Genomic DNA, 18,535 nt, shown 5'->3' with positions numbered 1-18,535 from the left:
TGCTGGTGAGTTGTTAATGCTAAGTAAGCACATTTTTAGCTGGTTGTAGGCTGCCTTTGCAATATTCTGGTTTGTTTTATAGTATTAAGACAGCAGATGAACTGTGACATCCCTTTCTTTTCTAAGAACCTTCACAATGAAACTTTGCAGCACATCCACTGGCCATTTTATTAAGTACACCCTTTGGGGCATTGTGATCATGTGATATTTTTCCCATATTCACGGCCCCTGCCTAAAGATACTCCTGTCAGTGGAAAAATGATCACTTCAGTCAGACTCTGGGGTCTAAATTAATGACATTCTCAATGGCGTATTTTGAAACCTTACATTAATGAAATACCAATGATAATTTGTCTGGACAGGAGAGTTGCCTCTCTGTGAATAATGAAGAAGTTCCAAGATATTTAACATGATGGATTTTCTCTACTACAGGGATGTTGTGCCAAAAAGAAGTAAAGAGGCGGGAAAAGGGCTAGGATTGTTAAAACTTCACGAATTGGTGGTGTTACAGTTTTTACTGCCACAATGTCTGTTGTTTCATAGATTTTTTTTGTTTTTTTTTTTCTGTCAAGAACAACTCAGAGTTAATCCCTAGGAGTGTGTTTGCAGGTAAGCCAGGTGACGAATCATGACTGTGTGCTGTAAGTCTTGCAGGGACGTGGTCTTACTCATTCTCCATCCTATCAGCCAAATAAGAAGAATTACTCATTAAGTGCACCAAAATGTGCTGCTAAGCTGCTGTCTCCGGCATGTCATGGGCGCAGCCTGCATATGTGGAGGCTTTGCTCTTTGAGAAAGTCCTATTAAACCTATTAAGCCACTTATTAGGCGTCAGAGAATTTAGCATTATGCCTCCAATGTGCTTCTGAGCCAAAAGGAGCTCAGTTGAAGACAGATATCTCTGTCTGTCAGTGGTTGTGGGCCTGCTGTGGAAGGTTATAAATAGATAATTGCTCCGGAGCCACTGCTGCAGGTTAAAGCGAGGGAGCTTGCTCAGGGCTCGGGTGACTCATTGCCCTGTCTCCCTGCATCATGTCAGTTACCTGGAGTTTGCACCTGCCACGCCGCCTTCAAGCACCAGCTCCAAACCCATGTTCTGCATGTCAAAACTTGAAATTGCTGACTTTTCAAATGTAATTTTTTTGGTGTCGAAGAGTTCATTACAAGGAAAATGTTTGTCTTGTGCAATTTTTTTCTTAAAATTCAAAAATAATTTTGTGACTTAAAGAAAAGTTTTCTGGACACACCTGTTTAGGCCAACTTTCACCAGTTTTATGATGATGGGTTATGCAGATAACTGTTTTCAGCCTAGAAAGCCCCCCACCACTAGCAAAAGGCAAAACAGACCATACCAACTTTGGTTTCCCACACTGCAATATAGAATACACTATTTTCAATCATTCTAATGTTCATAAAACCATCAATTAATCATATTTACCACACCTTACAAATAATTTATAATTGTAACTGTAACCAAGAATAGATTTTATTCAGAAACAGACTAATATCCGTCTGTTTGACGACTCCCTCTCAGGGATGCTATCAGATTTAAAGGGAAACAGAGCATCTAAATGGGAGCTCATCTTCTGTGGAACCATTGTGAAAAAATACGATCATATATTGCTGAAAGATGTGAGGATACATTTTGTCAACTCAGTAGCAAGGTCTTGTACAGGGCAAAATTAATTGGTTGGTCCTTAGGTATGAATGTGTGTGCTAGTGTGTGTGTGTGTGTGTGTGCATGACTGTCTCTCTGTGTTGCTCTGAAATGGACTTGTGACCTTTCTAGTGTGTTCCTCAAATGATGACCGCCGGATATAGGAACCGGCCCCGAGCGACCCTGCGGGTATGAGTGGGTACCATAACTAGCAGACTATTGAGTGCACCTGAATATAAGTCGCACCCACAGGAAAATGTTTTGAGGAGAAAAAAAGTACTTTTAAAAGACTGCTTAACAAAAAATACAATAGTCTGTAGAAAAAGTCATTTATCTCTATTTTCATCTTCCTCCTGCGCACTGAACCCCCTAACGTTGTCTTCTTCAGCGTCAGACTGGAACATCCTCAAACACACTTCCTCAGTCTCTTTCATTGTCACTTTTGTCTCGAGGTAAATTCACCCTTCAGCCTATTCTTCACCCTTGCAGCTTGCAGCAGCAGTTCAGCAGCAGCAGTTCAGCCTTTCGTAATCCGTTGGTAAAAGCCATGTTAGCGCAAGCTGTTTAAAGCATGTAAACAAAGTTTTAAAAAAAATGAAGGTGTAAACAATGGATGAATTGACTGAATGTGTGAAATTTATGGTGCCTTGCAACTATATTTACACTTTGTTCTGGACTGTTGCTAGTTTGTGAAAAACCTTTATGGTAAGTTTTCTGTTAATTTCTCTTAATAAACAAGTATATATTTTTGGATATTAGATATTTTGACTTTAATTTCAGCTGAATATGAATTATTTGCCTTTTACATTTTCTTACTCATTGTGATTTACACAATAACCTGTCTTNGAACATTGGTGACACTCTGGCAGTGAAGTGACGGTGACTCCCTCCTCTTATAGGAGCTGACGAGATTGGCATCAGGTGTGTTGGGACCCGAGCTGAAGGCCAACCCTCCAGGCAAAACCTCAGGACGCCCTCTGGTGGACAAAAGATGAACAACCCCACCATCCCAAAACCCTGGATCCCCACAGTCTTGACTTTTCTTTGAGCTGAGATCTCTTCCTTTGCTCTCTCAGTACTCTCTTGTTTTATTATTATTATTAGTATTATTATTATTTTCCTTCAGGCAAGTACATTTGTACATCTCCTGCTTTTCATTTGCATAAACCAACTTGCAAACCAAATATTTGCACAATGCATCCCCTAAGAGAATTTACTTTGATATCCAAATTCCAACAAGAGGAGATTAGTCGAGAAAACAAAATTTGGAGCCACAATCTAAGAACAATAAGGATAAGCCCAATAACTGAGGTGTTATTTTCTTAAATCAAGATTTTCTGTGGCACAGAAATGACTCCACTGCATGCATAAGAAGTGATTTACTGCGGCAGTAACACAAAGACTGATAGATTTTCACAGTCAGCCCCACACAGCTATCTGCTATGGCTGGCAGACAACAGCCATGAGATGCTAATGATGGCCAGCAGCTTGTTTAAGAAACTGCTGGTTGCTGCTGGCTGACCACCCTCTGTTGCTTTCTCCAATAAACCGAGATATAAGGACATGTTCAGGATGCGCAACAGTCCAGCCTTCATGCCTGGAGGACAAGGTGACATATGAACCCGCTGCATCATAACGGCACAAAACCATCGATTTCACTTATTGCTCAGAGGTAATGCATCACTTAAAGGTCAGAAGTAGAAACGGTTCTGTCGTTCTCTTTCCACCGCTTCGTTCTTTGAAGGTCAACAATCAAATGGGAGAAGTGGAGTGGGGAGTTTGGTTTGGGGATGAAAGAGACAGACTGTATTTGTAATTCAGCATCTTTAGTCAAAGCAAAGGCTGTCTGCTCTATTTTGTGTCCTTGAAACATGGAGGAAATAAGCATTTTTCTTAGAGAGGTAGTGGGTGTTTTGTTGTCTTGACAGCTGTAGGGAATTTGTTTCCTGTGAAAGTTACCAGATGTCAAGAAGACACTTCTACCTAAACCTCTCTTTATCTTAAGGGACATTTTACCAGCATCATACAGCGCAGCATGCCTGTTGTTTATTGTGAGCCCATCCTCTCTCCATGATTCACTGTAATCACCTTTCTGATCCCGTGTGTGTGCAGTATGATGAGCAAAAGTTAATTTGGGTCAATCTGAGAGAAGTTCGACGCATCACACACAACTTTCCACCATCTGTGAGCAGGCAGCCCACCGGGACCATGCAGCCAACTGCTCAGTTAAATGTGATCTGATGCCTTTCTCCCCGAAGGTTTCCCCAGAGAGCATCCATTAGAACTGGAGCGACTGCATCCATGCAGGATGGGCTTATAATAAGAGATCAGCTGTCATTTTTTGGGGGGGCGGGGGGAGGGGGACGGTTCCCTTTAACAGTGGGGAAGATTGGATCAGCAAGGAAAAGCAGACTGACCTCTGCAAAACTATTTTCAGCCCTCAAACTTAGGATTTTATGTGAAAAAAGAGTATAATTATAAGGTGGAAGGAAAACTATGCATGATTTTATTTAGAAGTTGTCTTTGTATTTAGTCCTGCTGAGTTCCTGCTGGAGAAAAGCATCACCATAGCATAATACTGTCACCAATGTTTGTAACCATGTTTTCTTTGCTCTCACCTTCTTTTTCACATTTCCTCCATCTTCATAAGGACTTTTTTTTCAATGAACAAAATTTTAAAGGGGATTTCCCAAAACAATGGCTGTCTTCTTGCCACTCTACTTTGAATGACAAATTTGTGGGATGCAAAATAGTTGCCCTCTCAGATTTCCCCACTTGAGCTGGTGACCTCAGCAGTTCCTCCAGAGATATATTTTGTTCACAGCCACAGCCATACCCTACTGGCAATGACAGGGCACATAGAAATGAACATAATATGGTAAGACCAAAAGTAAAAACAAACAACAAGGAAGTTATCAAAAAACACACTAATGGAAACCAAAACCCAAACACTTCCGGATCATAACCGCTGTTGGTGGTGGGAGGACATGTACATGAATGTAAGCCTGCACAGTTCTGACATAGAAAAGAGGGCAACAGCTGTCATTGTGTAAGAAGGCATGTTAAAAAAAGGTTTAGGACACCTGGCGTCACACATGTTTATGTAAAAACTTAATTAAGTGAGGAATTATTCGATAGATTACTTATTATTACAGATATATTTAATGACTGCTGTCCTAATCTTTATAAGGCTATTCACTGATGTTCTCTAATAAATCTGTGATGCTATAATGAACATTTTCATTTATACTGACACTAAATTGATTAAAGGCAATAGGTTGTAATAGATTTTATTTATTGATATTCGATTAAAGGTGGCTGAAAACAACACACCGTACACTTCTCAGATTTTATTTGCCAAAATAATATTGGCAATTCATATGAATGCATTCACATGAATGCATCTGCATGGCACTTTAACTGCTCTCTTTAACAGTCACATATCTGACGTTTCACCTCTGCTTGTTTCAGCTTCCACTTCTTTGAAATTTGACTGACTCCTGACCTCCGACTCATCAGCCGCAAAAGTGATGCGAGTAGACATCTCTGACCGATGTTGCCAGAGCTCTTCATTTATACATCTCTATCCTGGCACGTCAGAAATCCTCATGCTCTTAAACCTCGGACGACTTAAGGACTGACTGTACACACTCAGTCAAACCTTTGCTGACTCCATGATTTGGAGGATTTCAGACATATTATGATACACAAGCGTACAGCTCTCCCCATCTGCCAGTCACCGTGGGTTTAGCTGTTGCAGGTTGTAATTTCACAGTCACACAACACAAAATTATATAATGCGAGCTGTGTTATTTTGAACTTTAAGGTGTTATATTTGCTTGCAATATTTTCTTATTTGCATGTTAGGAAAAAATAATGACACATGGAGAGTAAATAATGAGCAAATGAATATAAATGTGTTACTGAACAGCGTTGGTAAATCATAGAGAACTGCTTCAAAAAAAGCAGAAAGTAGCATCAAATGCATCTAGGTGTATTCTTTAACAGAAAGCAAAGTCATCTATGGAGCTCTAAAACACAGAGACGTGCATAAATAACCATGTCATGTTCAGTAAGATGATCTTAGAATTGCATATTTTTGTCACCTGAAACTGTTGTTCTCAGGTTGAGTATTGCTTGGTTAGTTGTGAGATCACACATATGAACAATCAAGTCTGTTGATACCCAGGAAAACGCAGCATGGTATAATCATCTTTTCCTGCCTTTGTTGTTGTTTTTTCTTCTGGAACACTAATTTGTTTAACCAAATGATATTGCTTGGTTTTCAGCATTGCAGCTCAGTGGGTTTGCATAATAATGCAGTTTAAAGGTAACTGTACTATTAACTCTACTTTGCCAGGTCTCCAATGCTGACTGAGGCGTTCATGTACAGTATTCAAAGGCAGAGTTGGTGAGAGGAGGATCTCAGGATCTAATACCTGAGTTTACTGTCTTACTGGTACAGTGGACTGATAAGTTGCGACTGATATGGCATTTTGATACATGCAGCAACAACCCTCAGCTACAAATCTCTTTTTCCTTTCACATCATACTAGTTGACGTGTCAGGATCATGAACCCTGTGTGCTTCCACAGCATGCTGCTGAGATCACAGAACAAAAGGACCATTGCTTACAACTGACAGCATTCACCTGACCAACACAATGGGCCAGTCTTTACATCTTGATGCAGCCCTTTTCAGACACATCTGTATTTTCTCTTCTTTCTTATGCACTTCTTGTTACTGTGTACTATTTTTATTTTTTTATATTTGTATCATGTTCGAATAAAATTTCATTTCATTTCATTTCATTCACATTCAGTACTTTAAATACAACAAATATTGTTTAGCTAAATAAGATTATGGTGATCAACATTTTTCTTCATGAAGAACTTTGTTTTCTGCTTTTCCACATGAAAAGGATATGATATCAAAAAGTGAGAAGAATGTCCCCTGGGTGTCGTTTTTCAGGTTTTCCTGGTGCATCCGACTTGAAGAGAAACCCTAGAAAGACCAAGAACTTGTTAGAGTTCACTGAGACGGTTCACATTAGTTCACATTAGTTCACATTAGTAGGCTAGATCTGTATAAACGGTGTGTTTATAGGTCCCTTGTGGCCAGGGAATGCCTTGAGGTCCATTAAAATGAGCTGGACCTTGAGACTGTCACATGGGGAAAAGGGATGTCTTCTTTCACTGACCAGATCTCAGATATTAATGGATGGATGGTACATACTGCTGTTATATTGTCACAGTATCTGCTACATTTGTTAAAATAATCTGTCTCCTCCCCAGATTCACATTCCTGCTATTCCCTTACTCTTACTGGTAGCAGTGCTTACGCTAGTTATCATTTTTGTGACCTTTTCCAAGAAACCATCATCTTTTACATAAAGTGACATAAACACGTCTTTGCAGGAGGAAGCCAGTCTGTTTGTCACGCTGATGTGTGCAGTTATATAATGCGCACAGCAGGATAATCTCTTTACAGCACATGCAGTGCATACACAGTATGCAAAGCATGTTGTGGTCTTGGTATTAAGGCTTTTGCACCGTGATAAAAAGGTGGTTTGCATATTAACTATATTTAGCCAAAAATTATGTTGTTTAAATATCCCTATGGTGGAGGCTGGCTGACAACTCTCAACTACTTCTGATAGGTGATATGTGGGATGGAAAGTGAGCACTAAGACGGAGCTCAAGTGCTGACAGGCAGGGGAAGTTTTACTCTTGGAAGCATAATACTTTATGAGAAAATGCAAAGACAAATTACACAAACACTGGCAATTAAAGCCATCTGTTGACAAATCACAGCTGATAACGGTAATTTCATGCAACAACTCAATATTTCTTGAAACTCCACTCATATACCGTCTCTGACATGGTCCACATTAGTTCACATTAGTAGGCTAGATCTGTATAAATGGTGTGTTCATAAGGAAGCTTGGGACTGAAATAATCAGTTTAACAAACTGAATTATTGGGAGACACAGATTAAATTACTACCGTGGCTTCAGACAGTGAGGTAACAATGAGTAATTGCAAGTTATTGCTTAGCATTGAATGGCATAAAATATAAAAATCTAGTATTAATTTAATCTAATGCTTACATTTTTATTTCCTTCACAGCCTAACAATATTTCATTAGCTCATTAGAAATTAACCTGACAAAACAGCGGTTTAAGTTTCAGGTTTGTAACAGATAGCTATGCATTAATATTATTAATATTATCAATATATATGAATATTCAACATGCAGCAGTTTACGACCAGCCAAACAGCAGTCAACTACTGTTTCCACTGTAATTGATATTTAAATAGGAAATCTTTGAGGTTTCCACTGAGATGTTTTGACGGTTTTTACATTTGTGGCTTAACACAAATTTTGGTACCGACTTCTCATCTAAGATGAATGGTTAGTGCTCACTGTGCTTGAGTGGCATGCGCGCACATACAATATTGATGCGTTTGCCAACAGCCAAAGATGCACTTTGACTTAAGTGCTGTGTCTTCTGTTTTCACAGTAATACAACATATTAAAGTTATAGCAAGAAAAGAAGGAATACTACCTTTGAAAGAATAAAAAAAAGACAGAAAACAGAGTTGAGAGTTAAAATACAATTTCTCAAAACTCCACACTATACAAAGTGTCATATTTAACACAGGAGATATTGCAAACAAATAAAAGAGAAAAGGAAAAATCCCAGTAGAAGAAAATCTAAATGAATCATACAAATGTGATTAATTTAATTTCTGTTTTTGTGTTTGAGTTATATTTATTAAATGTAGCCCTTTGAGTCTTACTTTATGTGCCCGTTTTATTCTTGTCTCCTTTTCTTTGGCTCATTGAAGAAAATAGAGCTATAATAAACAAAAGTTAATATTAAAATGTGTGCTGTATGAAAAATATGTTTAATTCCTGCTTAATGATTATTTTCAGAAGCTAAATGTAATCTGATAAACAAGACTCATAAAAATACAAATTTTACACTTGTAAAAGATGTGTAAAAAAAAAAACTTGAAAAAATGTCCTATTCAAATTTAGCAGCACAATTTATTAAAAAAGGAAACTTTAATTTTATTACTATTACTCAGTGTGGAAAAACCTTTTGGCTTCCAAACTATCGCTTATAAAATAAATCAAACTAACTTTAGCATGCATTATTAGCATTTTAAGTTGATCAGAGAATTAAATAAATTTTAATTTGTAATCCATGACATCCTGCTTTCATTCAATTAAAGACAAATATTTTTATTAATGTTTATGGATCTTTACACATCTTTGCACAAAGACGGTCTCAGAAAGTTGTTATAAATATCTAATCTTAGGCCGTCAGATGTAATGTTTTGCATATTTTCCGACTTTGAGATTAACCTTTTTTTTTTTTTGTTCTGATTTCCAGACTTTTAAATCCAGTCTCTGTATTTCTTTCTTTTCTCTCTCTCTCCTTCTTCTTGGTTTCAAAGCAAAGAAGCTGGGAACTAATTAAAGGGTCGTCCTATGATAGTTTGTGACGCCACTGTCAAACACTATGTCCACTTTTTGGCTCAATGTCAAGTGAGACAGAGGTCATTATGAAAAGGCAGAGATTAATGAGCACCTGATTAAATCTGCGTCTGAACCATCACTCAGCCTAATGAACAGTTTTAATGTGGTATGAAATAACCAATAAAACACACAAACTCCCAGCTGGTAAAATGAACTTGCCCTAACTTTAGATTAATGACTATTTTGTAAATAAAAGTGCTTCGTGCACAAGAATTCGGATGTTGAGTCAATTTGAGTTACAAGTGAAAAAAGTAAACAACCTGTCCTCCTTCTCTTCACATGCTCTGTTTGTTCCAAATGTGTTGTGATGTTCTCATTAGATCTTGCTGATCGCCTTCCCTTTTAATGATGGGGCCAAGCAACCCGCAAAGCGGCTGTGACAATTCTGGCCTTCGAAGGAGGAAAAGAAAGACAAATACTGCATTTCAATGAATTATGGATGGGGAAAGCATCTATTATTCAGCCGAACAGTTGAAAGCAATGTCAATTATGGAGCAGGCATGATGTCAAGAAAGCCTTGAAGTCATACCTGCTATTGGAAAAGATTTAGGTGAAAATTGTATTTTTTTTTTTTAATTGATGTAATTTGTGATTTTATTTAACGCCCACTTTGCTCATACTGGGCTCTCCATGTGTTTACCTGTTCTTCTTTTGATTGGAGGGGATAATAATAATCCGGTAATTAATAAAAACATGGCCATGTTGTGAATAATAACACAGGCAAGTCTCACAGCAGAGGCTATTAAAGCTACATCAGCCCACGGGACACAGTGTAACTATAAAGGCCATTCAGCTGAGACGCATTTAGAAAGGGGCCATATTGGGGCCATGTTTTTGAATAAACTGAATGGCTAATTCAAGGTGTGTGGGGGGAAAAAAATAAATTTGAACTTCATGTCATGTGCTAAAACAGGTTTGGCTTGTGCATAGGTTTATAAGCTTTGGTAAAATGTGTTGCCGTGCATGAATAACCCAGTCATTTATGCACAATAATCCTAAATTATTTTGTGATCTGTCAAAAATGTGTAGCAAGGACACTTCTTTCTACATTCCATTGAATAACCGTAAAACCACCAGGAAATAACCGTTTTTAATCAAAACTAATGTCTACTCTCTAATCCTATTAATTAAAGCCTAAAGTAATTCACAAATAGAAATAGGAAATAATTATTTTTCACTGCTACAGCAAATAAAATGACCATTCAAAGTATTACCAAGCTAATTTTTTTTTCATTTTTCTTTCCTTTTTTTTTTTTACAAATATTTGAAAGGGAAAAGAAGAAAAAAGGATGGGAATTCAAAGATAGAGGACCGCATTTTATCAACATTTTATCTCACACCAGAGGATCACTAGAGATCAGGAAAAGTCACTTGCTTTGTGGTCTGGAGTGAGACTATTGACTGAATGAAGCTCTCTGGTTCCTTCTCTCACCTCTCTCAGATCACTCAGACTGGAGGGTGGTTGAATCTCTTGATACTTCACTTCAAATTCGGAACTAGGTGAAACAAAGCAGAAGCAAACTAAAAATCTTGATGTAACTTTACAACAAATTAGATGAACAGAGCATGTGGTACAGATAAAAACATTTGTTGATAACCTCCAGGGAAGGAGTCTTCACAAGACTTGATCTGCCAATCAGAGGCAGACTCTACATTCACCAAAAGATGCCGCCCATCTTTTGGTGCTAATCAATGTTTCCGAGGTCAAAACTGAAATTAACCTATTGCCAAGCAAGCTCTGACATTGAACCACCAATGAAACCAGTTTGTCAGAAAAATATCCTTAGTACCAAAGCATACTTCACATTAGACATTTAAAGTGATGGACATCTTAAACATAATGACAGCAGCCACAATTACTGTGTCCATGAAAGATGACTTGCCGTTTTCTGCTCCATTTCTTGTCCATAAGGAAGAAGTTAAAGAATATATCATGATGAGTAACTCAATGAATGACAATAAAGACAGAAACAAAATCATTTCACCGTCTTCATCATGAAGCTAATTATTCTGTGCAAAATCAATTTAGCACATGCACCTTTTGTTAGCCTGGGTTGTCGGTATCAGCTTACATCTTAGCTCCTTGCCTTTTTCTTTCCAGAGCATCAGTCCTTTTCAGCAGAGAGCCATTTGGGAAATGATGACCAAAATGATATAGTGGAGGAAAATGGCCATTTATAGAACCTCAGACCTTAGAGTGCTTGAATGGATGAGCAGTTACAGATATTCATTTTTCTTCATCTTAGGTCCTGATGATTACTCCCCTCTCAGAGGTCACACGTTTGAGAATTGATTCTCTTAAAAGGCTTTCCAAGTCAACATGCATCCTGCCGGAAGGTGTTCAGATGTCACTGAGACAGGGAAAACGATTGTGTGCGACAGAACCTCATGGATTTCTGACAGCCTATAATTATGTCTACATTGGTCTTTCAGCGAGGAAGCAAACTGTACGTCTTCTGCGGGGAGCATGAGAGGCTTTTGCAAATGAATAGCAGAAGGGAACTAACAAACAAGCAGTCGTGGCTGACCTTTTGACACCCACAGAAATCCCAGGGAGATATTGTTCATTAGTCTCAGCATCAGCCGATGTGACAGTGTGATCTGAAAATAGCTTTTTAAATAATCACGCCCCCAGAAGCTTGTCTGGACTCAGATAATGAACCCACCTGAAATTACAGCTCAGAACAATAAAGAGGAACATTACAGGGAATGTCAGACTATTGATTCAAATTAGAAGTGGGAACACAGAAGGTGTTTACAGTAACAAGATTATCCAAGCTTTATAAAATGAAAGTTTTTGTTTTAAGCACATTAAATTCTGAGAAGTCATACATTTTACATTGTCATGTTTTATGTTTCTTAGTACACCAGTATGGTTTTGCTCATGTCAGACATGATTCATTATATAAATAACCTTTTCATGACTTCCTTAAATTAAACACCCTCCTGTTTTACTCCTTTTGTTCAGGTCCCTTCAAAATGTTTTCATAGAATCACTGGTCTTGTCAAAACCATTTGTTTCTGCTGGTACCGACCCCAGATCTCCAATTTATCACGTGGTTTTAGTGAAGCTGTTTATCTGAATGTCAGACCTGCAAAGGTTAACTCATCAGTGCTAATCATCATGTTTTGCAAACTTATAAATCTAAAAAGTATCTGTATTTATTACATTTGTAATATCTGCAACTAAAGTGTAAAAACTGAGGCTGAGGTTGTTTTAAAATATAAAACCAGCCTCAGTCAGGAGAAAATATTGTTAATTTTGTTGTATTTTATGTTTGAGTGTTGCATTTTGCTCATGTAATCATTAATTAATAGCAGTAGCAGTTCTTGGATAATTGGCACCGTGGGTGAAATCTGCTTATATGTTGAAACCCCATTTTATTGTTTTATAAATGGGATAAAATGTGAGAAACAAAAAGACTCTGATCATGTTTTTATGTGGATTCACAAACTGAAGAAGAAATGTACAAATCTTGAATTGGGTTTAAAGACCCTGCCAGTGTAAGTGGTTTGTAGCTTCGAGTAGAAATAAATAAATGAAGTCCTTAAAAAGAATAGCCCTTTAATTAACCAAGCAGTCATATTTTTGGGCAGTTAAAGGATGGTTAAGGACCTGAAGAAACCCATGGAGAGTACCACTGAACGGTACTGTGCTTCTAAATGGCTTTAAAATGATTGTTCTTGTTTACTAAAATCAGTGTTCTCTAGATTTGTTGTAATTGCCTTTAACATTTTTTGAAGAATTGTCATACTTGCTATAAATTTTTAACAAATTTTGACTCTTTGACTCAAAAAAATAGTCACAAAAAAATCACATTTGCTAATAAAATGTTTCCTCGAGTGCCTTCTATGCCTAAAACAAAACAAAAAAAAAGACATATATATTAAACCACTTGACTGCATGAAGGGATTTTCTGAAAGCTTTCCAGGCAGGTGGTTGGCTCCAGCTGTGAATTAATGGTCCCTGGAAGCAGAAGAAGATGTTGGATCTGGAGCAAACACAGCCAGGGTCTGACCTGCTCTTTGTTACAAACCTTTTCAGGGAGAATTCCCTCTTATCTCAACACTTCCTCCTCTTTGTGTTACATGTGCAACTTTGCTGCCGCCATTCTTTTTTTTCCAGTTAATTTTAACAATTGCTTGTTTAATATTCCATTTTTTCAGTAAATTACTGTAGATTCTGTCTTTATTGCATGCCTTGTCTTTAGGGTTAGGCATGGCTGTCAGTTCTTGATTGAAGATGTTGCATTTTGCAACTTCCCAACAGCTTTAGTTTGAATGTGAGCAAACATGAAGCACTCTTTTCAGTCCAATTACAACATTTCGAGCTGCTTTTTGCTTCCTTCTACCCCACTTGGCACTAAAGTACACCTTGAGGAGCAATAATAGGGTATGAAAGTCAATCATAAATCATTCTGACAGCTGCACTGGTGAATTGTGTATTAACATGAATCCCACATTTCCATAACAGTACTCTGCTTCCTTCATTTTAATGTGTGTTATTGATTCGGTTAGGACCACACTAACAAGGCTAAATCACAGGTGTGTTTACCATGTTTAAATGCATGTATTACCGTCATTCTTATCATAAATACCTGAGTCAAAGCTTTGTTTGCTACCTCTTCAAGATGAAAAACATGAAGCCAGTTCATTGGATTCTCACAGGATATGAATTTCTCTGCCCACAGATGGTTTCATGAGAGTGCGCCGCTTTATGAGAGCTGGAGAGGTGGAATGATATTTCTTTGTGGGTATTCGCACAGTCAGCTGCGTTGCACACATATTTATTACTCCGGCTTTGGCTTCACACCTCCTCATAAGTGTTTTTATTACAAAGGAAAAGCTGGTTGCTTGCTAAGGGGGGACAGCTGAGTGCTGGAGTTTTTCTTTGTAGTATTCCTTCAAAAATGGGGCTTAATTAAGATGTTCACAGTGACTGTTCTCTTCGTTCCACCAAAGAGTTTGTCGGTTTGTGTACGTTCCTTATTATGTCTTACACAATCAAGTGAATTTTTCCTGTCCTTTGGCCATCATTAGCCCATGACTTATCATATTCAGCTTAATAGCCGTTGGGATGCTCTGAGCTTAGCTGACTTTTTTGTGGTAGCTCAACCTTAGGTTTGGAATAAGAAATGCCTGTGTTGTTTTGTCATTGTTTTTTCCCCATGCTCCACTCTTGCTGTCAGGAGTTGGTACACATCTTTGTCTAATTACTTTTGCAGTGTTCATTAGCAGATTTGGTTAGATTGTGGGTATCACACAGTTGCCCCAATTCCTCCTAGACACGGACGTCTGGGCGATAAATCATCCCTGGCTGCCTGCTGTAATTAGTCTGACTGCTGAAGTGTTGTATTTTGCCCTCAGTGTCTGGACCAGAAATACAGTCTGTATCATTTAACCTACATAATATATGTCTTTTAATCTCATTCAGGGATATGCACAGCAAAATATCTGGCTTCTACCATCTCTGTTAGAATTACTTTATGTAGAAATGTATTTGCATTCACCATGAATGTCATATCAAAGCTGCTGTCACATTGTTTTCAACCTCGCAATAAATGCTGGTTTAACAAAAAAAAAAAGTAGATTTTGCACAGAAAACTCAGTTGACTTTGTGGAACATCAAGCCCTGTTCCATATTTCAAGTTTGTGGGCCAGTTTTGATGCACTTTTGATTTAAATAGTATGTGTGTATTGGGAGCATTGTGTGGAATACACAGTCTCAAGTTCAGGAACATTAGTTTTGCTGGGATTTCACCATCTTGTTTTTTCAAAGGTTAATATGACTTTCTCTGAATTAAATTATGCTGTAGTCCCCTCTACTGGTCAAATATGTAAGAGGTGAATTAACCAGAAAGCAGATTCATTTTCAAGCATTTGTAATTCTGAGGTGAGTTTATCTTTATCAGGAATTGCATGAGTAAGCTAAGTGACTGAAGTAACGTTAGCTGTGGCGCCTGAATAACTGGTGATCAAATTATATATGTTATCATGTTAAATTATAACATCTGTACCATATTTTCTGCACTATTAGGCACTCCTAATAGGGTTACCCCTAACCCTAACCCTATCCCTATACCTTCAATTTCCTCAAAAGCCGACAGTGCGCCTTATAATCGGTCCGCCTTATATATGGACCAATATTGAGCCACAACAGGTCTACCAACTACGGTAAGTAGCCGCTGACTTCATTTCTATCCCAGCGCGCGATGCATGCTGGGATAGTTGTCAGAACGCTGGTTTGTTAATAAAGTTTGACTGACCTATCTACCTACCGACTGTCTAGAATCAGGTCGTCAGCAGGTTCTCCAGGAACATGCTGTGCGCGACCGGAGTCGGACTGTTTTGTTGACATTCCGTTTAGTGCAGCTCCATCTAGTGGATGCATAGCGTAACTCCAGCCTCTACTGTAGGGTCTATTCCATGCACCTTATAATGCGGTGCATCTTATATATGAAAAAAAGTTTTAAAATAGGCCATTCATTGAAGGTGCGCCTTATAATCCAGTGTGCCTTATAATGCGGAAAATACGGTAAAATAATGCTGGAGCATTATTTTCTTGTGTTAGATGCACAACAGTATAATTTTGTGTATTGTCACTTGTTTTTTTTGTTGTTTTTTTTTGCATTTTTCTTCTCTTTTTAAGAGAGGGATTTTTATGCAACATATAAAGTCAGAAATTTCAGAAACAAGCATATAGTGCACAAGTTCCACTTTACTGTAGACTCTAATTTACCCAAGATCAAAATGATGCATCCAGGCTTATGCCCTACTTTACAATATCTGGGCAAAGGTCCCTGAATAATTAAGCTTCTGGTATAATTCTGGTCGGATATTAGATCTCTTTTCTTGGCTGAAATTCTAGAGCTCATATAAATTGGTCAGTTTCCAACATTGGTTGTTCGTATGTGTGTCTCTCCTCACCTTTCACATTGAAAGGTGTGGCTGACAGTTGTGTCCCTTCAGCTGCAGCTCTTCAAACCCAATCAGGAGGAGCATAAAGACAATAGATCCCCTGAGGCAGATGCCAGATTGTTTTGCTATCTGGACAACCTTCTCTTATGTTTCTTCCTCCCCCAAGTTCTGACGGTTATCGCTGCTGTCTTCCTCAACAGGAACCAATATGTTTTATTGCCCTGTTTCCTCATTCCCTTCGATTGTTGGGGAAATGTTTTCAATTTTCCCTCCTTGAAACCCCTCACTGCTCTTGTAGCTGCTGTCCTGAAAGCAGCAGTACAAATCACTCCAAAACGTACTGCTCTCATATATGCTTATGCAACATTTCCTGTTCCTCAAATAGGAATCTCTGAAAGAAAACAAAAAAATGATCACTTACTGTTCACTGCCGCTTTCTGATCTCAGACTGTAGATATGCTCTTCTCCTAGACCTGCTTCATCACTGGAACCATTTAGTGAATAAAGCTACAGTGTTATGTCTGGAAGTGTTGAGCCTTGTTTAAAAAGTCTTGGATTATGCTCAAAAGAAAGAAACCAACCAATTTATATCAGGGTTACCACTTCTGATGAGAACAGTCACATGTCCAGATAAAATAATTATACTAGAAATTTGCTGTTGAATTAAAAAAAAGGGGTTTGAATTTAAGACTTTACAATTTTGATTAGCAAAAATTACACACATTCCTGTTTTCAGAAATTTAAGGTGTGTGTAGTATCAGACCAGTACAATAAAACACATTATTATTATAAGTTATTTAAAGTTTATGTTGGTGACATGCTAATAAACTTATGGCTTTAACTGCAACAATACTACCATATCAGGATGAATTATTTGCTCTTCCACAGCTGATGCTGCCGCGTGGTTGGGAGAGAAAAACAATGTCTCTTTGGGTGGAACGTAGGTTCTTTTTTGCCATTCTCTCAGATAGCAATGATGTTGGAAATGATTCAGCCTTTAGTGGGCATGAAGCCTGCTAGACTGGGGATGTTCCTCTCCAGCAGCTGGGTGTCACATTCAAATAAAAGTAAATTAGCTGTCACCATGGCTCGGCTTGCTATATGCCTCAGAGAGTATCCTTTCTCACTGGGTCTCTCTTCATGCTAATGCAGGAAAACAAGTTATTATGGCAGGAAGATGTAAAGAAGCACAACTTAATTCCAGGGGAATAGGTTTCCTTCATCAGGGGAAGAATTAAAGGTATGGAAATGCTCACACTGATGTACAGCACCAACACAACAAATTGCCAGGTATTTGCAATGAGACGTGATGGAAATTGGAGGAAGCAAACACTTGGTCTGAATCTCTGCTTCTACCAACCAAAGGGTTGACCTCTCATTATCTGAAGGCCAATATTTGCTGCTGGGTGCAGCAAAGACATGGAGACATAGGAGACTGGATATTTCAGTGGGTACAGGCTGCTTTTAAAGGCTTTAGTCTCAATAATCCAACAATATATGCCTCGTGTACAAAATCATAAAATGCAACTTAATCATGCTGAATAAATGTAAAAAGAGGTTTGAAGTTAACTTCAAAACAAAATAAAACCACATGACTTTGATTTTGTTGTGCACTTTTGTTTGATACAATTAGTTAAATACACATACCTCTAATCGGGGAGCCACACATACAAAGAAACTTCCAATTAACAGGTAGAATGAAGGTCAACAAACACAAACAGGTAAGATGCCTGTTCTCATGGGGTTTTGCTGACCCCCGATGGCCACATGAGGTAACACTGGAGCTACGTTATAATCCAGAGTGCACATTATTTATTACAACAATAAGAGAACAATACAGGTTGGGTGGGGTTTAAACTAGACATAATCGATATGGCATAATATGCGTATACCTTGTATTTACAGTACATTAGGCACAATTCAAAAACATGGATCTTGACCATCGTTCACAGTACAACACTGCTACAGTAGACCACATAGTAATAAATGATTCAGCTACACAACAAAAAAAAAGGCAGTTGTGCAGGGGCATAAATAAGTCAGCAAAAGTACCACTATCGTGTACAAAAAGAAAAATTCTTATGCAGTATAAGAACTATGTAGTGTTTCAGACAATAAATATTAGCAATGCACTGAAAAGGAAAACATGTAATACAAAGCAACAACAGTTCTGGAGATCGGAGTGGCCCGTTATTTTTAGAATGGAGATAAAATACGGTGGCCTCTTATCGTCGCTGGTAGTAACTCATCTGTCATATGCTTCCTGCTGCACACGTTTTTCTTGATACAGCAGCCGCTTTCTGCTTTATTATGTTTAACATAAATATTTAAGTTCACTAACTGATCAAGAATTGATCAAACACATTTTGCTGTGCTTTCTTAAATACTGCACTTGCTGATTGGATCATGGCC

The sequence above is a fragment of the Poecilia formosa genome, unplaced genomic scaffold, assembly GCF_000485575.1.
Source record: "Poecilia formosa unplaced genomic scaffold, Poecilia_formosa-5.1.2 Scaffold30, whole genome shotgun sequence".
Taxonomy (NCBI): Eukaryota; Metazoa; Chordata; class Actinopteri; order Cyprinodontiformes; family Poeciliidae; genus Poecilia; species Poecilia formosa.
The sequence above is the reverse complement of the archived record's forward strand: the minus strand, read 5'-3'. Positions refer to the sequence as shown.